This window comes from Euleptes europaea, chromosome 12, assembly GCF_029931775.1.
Source record: "Euleptes europaea isolate rEulEur1 chromosome 12, rEulEur1.hap1, whole genome shotgun sequence".
NCBI classification, from domain to species: domain Eukaryota; kingdom Metazoa; phylum Chordata; class Lepidosauria; order Squamata; family Sphaerodactylidae; genus Euleptes; species Euleptes europaea.
The window spans coordinates 11,642,106-11,648,127 of NC_079323.1; the positions used below are offsets into that span (position 1 = coordinate 11,642,106).

The window sequence follows — 6,022 nt, forward strand, 5'->3', positions numbered from 1 at the left end:
GCAGATAGAGATCAGTTCCCCTGGAGAAAATGACCTCCTCCTCCCCGCCCTCCTCAGCCTCCGTCCCAAAATCTCCCACCAGTGGCGAAGAGGGACCTGACAACCCTAGCTATCATGAAAGTTTTACAAAGTTGAAGGGTAAATATGAGCAAACCTTTGGATGGCAAAATTCAGATTTACTGCCATCACTTGGTTCCATTTTGGTAGCAGATTGTGAGGCGGCATGTTAAGTGTGAGGATCTGTAGACTCTCACTAGCAACCAAGATCAAGTTAATCAATGCCATCGTATTCCCTATTACTATGTATGGGTGTGAAAGCTGGACAATGAAGAAAGCTGACAGGAAGAAAGTAGATTCCTTTGAAATGTGGTGTTGGAGGACAGTGTTATGGATATCGTGGACTGCCAAAAAAACAAATCAATGGGTTATCGATCAAGTCAATCCTGAACTGACCCTAGAAGCTAAAATGACTAAACTGAGGCTGTCGTACTTTGATCATACTATCAGAAGACAAGAGTCATTGGAAACGACAATCATGCTAGGAAGAGCTGAAGGCAGCAGGAAAAGAGGAAGACCCAACAAGAGATGGATTGACTCTATAAAGGAAGCCACGGCCCTCAGTTTGCAAGATCTGAGCAAGGCTGTTAAGGATAGGGCGCTTTGGAAGACATTGATTCATAGAGTTGCCATGAGTTGGAAGCGACTTGACGGCACTTAACACAGAGACACATGTTTCAAACCCAGCCAGCGTGAGTCTGGCTTATGGGGGTCGGTGGGTAAAGAAGGAACATAATACTTCCATGGCAAATAGAAATATAGGAACCACAGAAAAACCTAGCTGCCGTGAGTAAAGAAAAATAAGATAATTAAATTGTATAAAATCAGAATCAGGTTGTTCAGCAGATGGATAAACATGCAGATGCCTTCGTATTTAAGGAATTACAGCCGGTAGAGTTTTGTGATTAAAGACGTTTTTCTTTATATGTGGCTTATATGGGACAAATACTATACTATACAGGCATTCCTCTCAACTGTCTGCTGACCTCCAAGGCAAGAAGATGCTGCCACAAAATTACTCTGGCAAAGAAAGGGAACTGCAGCCCGAGAGAGAGCTCAGGCCGTTCATCTCTCCACTCAAGTCGTGTTGCTTTGCAAACGATTTCCTGGCTGTGGTTTTTCTTTTTTCACCTGATCTGTTCCCTCTTGTCCCGTGCAACCTGAAAGGTCCTGGGGACAGGAAGCCGGCTTTGCTTTGGGTTATTCTGTTCTCTGGAACTGTAAACGTTGCCTCCTGTGCTCTGCATTTCATAGCTCCTGGGATTACTGCAGCAAAGGTAGGCTTCGTCTATGCACGATTAGCCAAGGCTTGCTACAGAGATGACCCGGCTCTTTCCTTGAGGCAAACCGATTAGCCCTGGGCCTGCCTTTGCCGCAACCTCGAAGTGATACAGAGAACTGGGGTGAGGTCTTTTGAGTGGGTGACTGGATAGGGAGAGGGAGAATGGGGTAAAACAGAATCACACCTGCTAATGAAAGTGAGTGTTAGAGACTTGGGAGCGAGGAGAGGGACATAGGGTTTGTGGGGGATCGGGTTCTCTGGGAATTACAGGTAGGGAATCACAAGTATTCTCTGGCAGTTACAGGTACAGTCTCCAGGTGGTAGCTGGAGATCTCCCGCTATTACAATTGATCTCCAGGTGACTGAGATCAGTTCACCTGGAGAAAATGGCCGCTTTGGAAGGTGGAATCTATGGCATTATACCCCATTATACCCCATGATATCCCTCCCCTCCCCAAACCCCGCCTTCTTCAGGCTCCACTCCCAAACTTTCGTCCCCACAGTGACGCCTCCCGGGAAGAAGAAGAAGAAGAAGAAGAAGAAGAGGTTTTTATACCCCACTCTTCTCTACCGTTAAGGAGTCTCAAAGCATCTTACAACTGCCTTCCCTTCCTCTTCCCACAACAGATACCTTGTGAGGCAGGTGGGGCTGAGAGAGTTCTGAGAGAACTGTGACTGGCCCAAGGTCACCCAGCAAGCTTCATGTAGAGGAACGGGGACACCAACCCAGTTCACCAGATTAGAGCTCGCCACTCTTGGGGAGGAGTGAGGAATCAAACCTGGTTCTCCAGATTAGAATCCACTGCTCTTAACCACTACACCACGCTGACTCACCACTTCTGAAGTACTTCCTGCTCCAATGAGGTGGAAGAGAACGAAGACTGGTTCTTTGCTTTGGGGAAGGAGCAAATGAGTGCCAAGGAGGGTTACCAACCATCAGGTTGGGCCTGGAGTTCTCTTTGGACTACAGCCCATCTCTAGACAATAGAGATCCGTTCCCCTGGAGGAAATGGCAGCCTCAGGGGATGAACCCTTTCGTATCCCATCTCTGCTGAGCTCCCTCCCTTCCCCAAATGCCGCCCTTCCCAGGCACTGCCCCCAAATCTCTAGGAATTTCCCAAGTGGGAGTGGTCAGTCCTAATGCCGATAAACCGATAAACGCCACCTTGGGGATCACTGGAATAGAGTAAGGGGAGAATACCAACAGGCTGTGCCCTGGACAGCTACTGAAGCATACAGGGAGTATGTTGAATTTAGGGGAACTAGGTATGTGTGTGGTAAGTGCCGTCAAGTCACTTCCGACTCACGGTGACCCTATGAATCAATGTCCTCCAAAATGCCCTATCGCCTTGCTCAGGTCTTGCAAAATGAGGGCCGTTCCTTCCTTTATAGAATCATAGGGACCACCAAGGTCATCTAGTCCGACCCCCTGCACAATGCACGAAATTCACAACTACCTCCCCCCCACACACACACACACCCAGTGAACCCCTACTCCATGCCCAGAAGATGGCCAAGGTGCCCTCCCTCTCATCATCTGCTTAAGGTCATAGAACTAGCATTGCTGACAGATGGCCATCTAGCCTCTGCTTCAAAACCTCCAGGGAAGGAGAGCTCACCCCCTCCCGAGGAAGCCTGTTCCACGGAGGAACCGCTCTGTTAGAAAATTCTTCCTAATGTCTACACGGAAACTCTTTTGATTTAATTTTAACTCGTTGGTTCTGGTCAACTTGGCACCATATCTTCATCTCATGTTGAATTACTCCATCTCATAGAGAATCACTCCATCTCATGTTGGGTCTTCCTCTTTTCCTGCTACCTTCGGTAGATGAGGTATTGGTTAATAGGGGCTGATTTCTTTATTCTCTAAAACAGTGGCAATGGTGTATAGATACAATTTCTTTCTTTTGAGGTTTTGTTTTCAAATTGGGAGCCTCTGTGTAGGCAAGATAAACATCTAAATAAATAGATCTGAGTAAGTGTGAGAACTATGGCAAATGTTAACATTTGCCAGTTAATATCCAAATATATTCATTTCCATCACGAACGGGTACTAAAAGGTAAAGGCCATTTTCTATGTCACCGGGTTTAAATGTCAAAACCATGTCACGACACCAGCGTTTCTGACATTTCCCACTTGGCCTATTAAAAATTCTTACTCGTAAGCATCAACATTCACCCAATTTCTAATATTTACTCCCAGCGGTGTGACTTCCTACACAAAAGTAAAACAGTCCCAGCTACATCTGAAACAAGCACTACATTTTTGTTTTCAGATCTGAAAACCAAACTCAAGTACTTCTTTCTTTAGAAAAATGCTTACATTAAAATCTATTAACATTTCGGATTGGAAGGATTTGCTGCCAGTAACCGCTTCTGCTGCCGTTCAGTCCCGATAAAAAACAAACGTCTTCTATTGTAATCGTAAAAAAAAAAAAAAATTGTAAAAATTATAAGGGCAACTGGGGCAGAAAGTCCATCTAGCTAAAGAGAACTGGCTTTAGCAGCGAGTGACCACATGGTAGTAAATTACAGCTACTTACCCAAGTACAAAAAGAAAAAAAGCAAGCAAGAAATGGACATGGCAGAGGGCCGGGAACATTGCCAGTTCTGGTTGGAGATGTTCCTGGAGATCTTACCATGTGATACAAGCCAAAGAGCTTTTCTCGGGCTCACTCATTCCAGTGGAGTGAGACGTTTGCCCGTTACAGAAAATAAGGATTCATTTGAGAATCGCTTTAAGAATAACAAAAAACAAGACAAGGTGTGTATTGTTGAACTCATGAACACATGAAGCTGCCTTATACTGAATCAGACCCTTGGTCCATCAAAGTCAGTATTGTCTACTCAGACCGGCAGCAGCTCTCCACGGTCTCAGGTACAGATCTTTCACTTCACCTACTTGCCTGGTCCCTTTAACTGGAGATGCCGGGGATTGAACCCGGGACCTTCTGCATGCCAAGCAGATGCTCTACCACTGAGCCACAGCCCCTCCCAGTGGTTAAAGTCTGCCTGAGACAATACATTTGCCAATTTGCATTCCACAAGGTTGCAATGTATTGATTTCCTTCATCTGAGGACCCAAAGCAGCTTACATCATTCTCCTCTTCTCCATTTTATTCTCACAACATCCCTGTGAGGTAGGTTAGGCGGAGAGTGTGTGACTGGCCCAAGGTCACCCAGCGAGTGAGGATTTGAACCTGGCCCCCTCAGATCCTAGTCTGACGCTGTAACCACTACAGCACTGGTATAAACACATAAATTGGAGGCATTTGGAAGTCTAAGTCGTTCTGCATCAGACCAAAGATCACTCCAGTGCTGTGTTTCCCACAGGGGCCCTCAGGAACCCCCTAAGCAAGGCACAGAGACCAGAGCTTTCCCCTGTGGTTGACCCACATGCCCCTCTTTTTCACAGATACATTACCTCTGAACATGGAAGTTCTATTTATAGAACTGATATCTATCTAATAGCTGTTCATAATAGCCCTTTGAAAGTCACTCGTTCATTTAAAGCCTGCTTTATCTCCTTGGGCTTCTTGTGACAATGAAAATGAGATTCAATAAAACTAGACACCTCTGTGTTCCAGAATCCATATTTTTGAGGGGTGTGTATGTCCAGGTGCCATCTGATTTTGAAAAGGGTATCTTCTTTATCCCTTTCAAACTGAGGTGATCTCCCAAATGTGTGGACAATGTGCCAGTTTTTGTGTGTGCGTGTGTGTGTGTGCGGGTCTTTAAAGAAACAAGCCAGTGCAGTTTACAGTGCTGGGCTAGGACCAGGACCTGAGTTCAAATCCCTTGATAAAGTTGCCAACTTTGGATTTGGAGATAACTAAAGATTTGAGGGTGGAGCCTGGGAGGGTGGGGTTTAGAGAGGGGAGGGACCTCGGCAGGGTATAATGCCATACAGCCCACCTTCCAAAGCAGCCATTTTATCCTGGAGAAGTAGAATGAATGAATGAATGAATGAATGAATGAATGAATGAATACCCTTCCCCTTCTTATATGCATAACATCTTGAACTTGGGGGCCTCCTGCATGGCTCTCACAGTATAATTGTATTTTGAGCGCCATCTTGTTTTTGGGGTTTTAGGTATTTTATTGTTGATGGTATTGTATTGTATTATTTCAAATGATGTTACCTGCCCTGAGCTGGCTTGCTGGGCAGGGCATGTTACAAATGTGATTGATTAATTAATTAATTAAATGAGCAATCGATGTAGTCTGGAAATCAGTTGAAATCCCGGGAGATCTCTGCCCCTCACCTGGAGGGGGGTGGCATCCCTAACCCCTGAATATAGCTGGGTGACCTTGGTCCATTCACTCTCCTTCAGCCTAAACAGGGATGCCCTGAAGGTGAATCATTTTTTTGGGGAGGGGGGGTTGTAGGCTCTCCTATCAAACTACGAAGAAGAAAGGTGGCTTCCAACTCGAGCAGAAGTGGTTCCTCAGTGGAACAGGCTTCCTCGGGAGGTGGTGGGCTCTCTTTCCCTGGAGGTTTTGAAGCAGAGGCTAGATGGCCATGTCAGCAATGCTGATTCTTTGAACTTAGGCAGATCATGAGAGGGAGGGCATCTTGGCCACCTTTGGGGCACGGAGGAGGGGTGTGGGGTGGGAGGTAGTTGTGAATTTCCCGCATTGTTCAGGGGGTCGGACTAGATGACCCTGGTGGTCCCTTCCAAC

At 46.1% G+C, this 6,022-nt stretch overlaps 1 non-coding gene across 1 annotated transcript; it reads right to left on the bottom strand.

The window, feature by feature from the left end:
• Window positions 1-4,259: 4,259 nt before the first annotated feature.
• TRNAA-GGC (transfer RNA alanine (anticodon GGC)) lies at window positions 4,260-4,331 on the bottom strand. Its single transcript has one exon. It is a non-coding gene; the product is annotated as a tRNA-Ala (tRNA).
• Window positions 4,332-6,022: the final 1,691 nt, after the last annotated feature.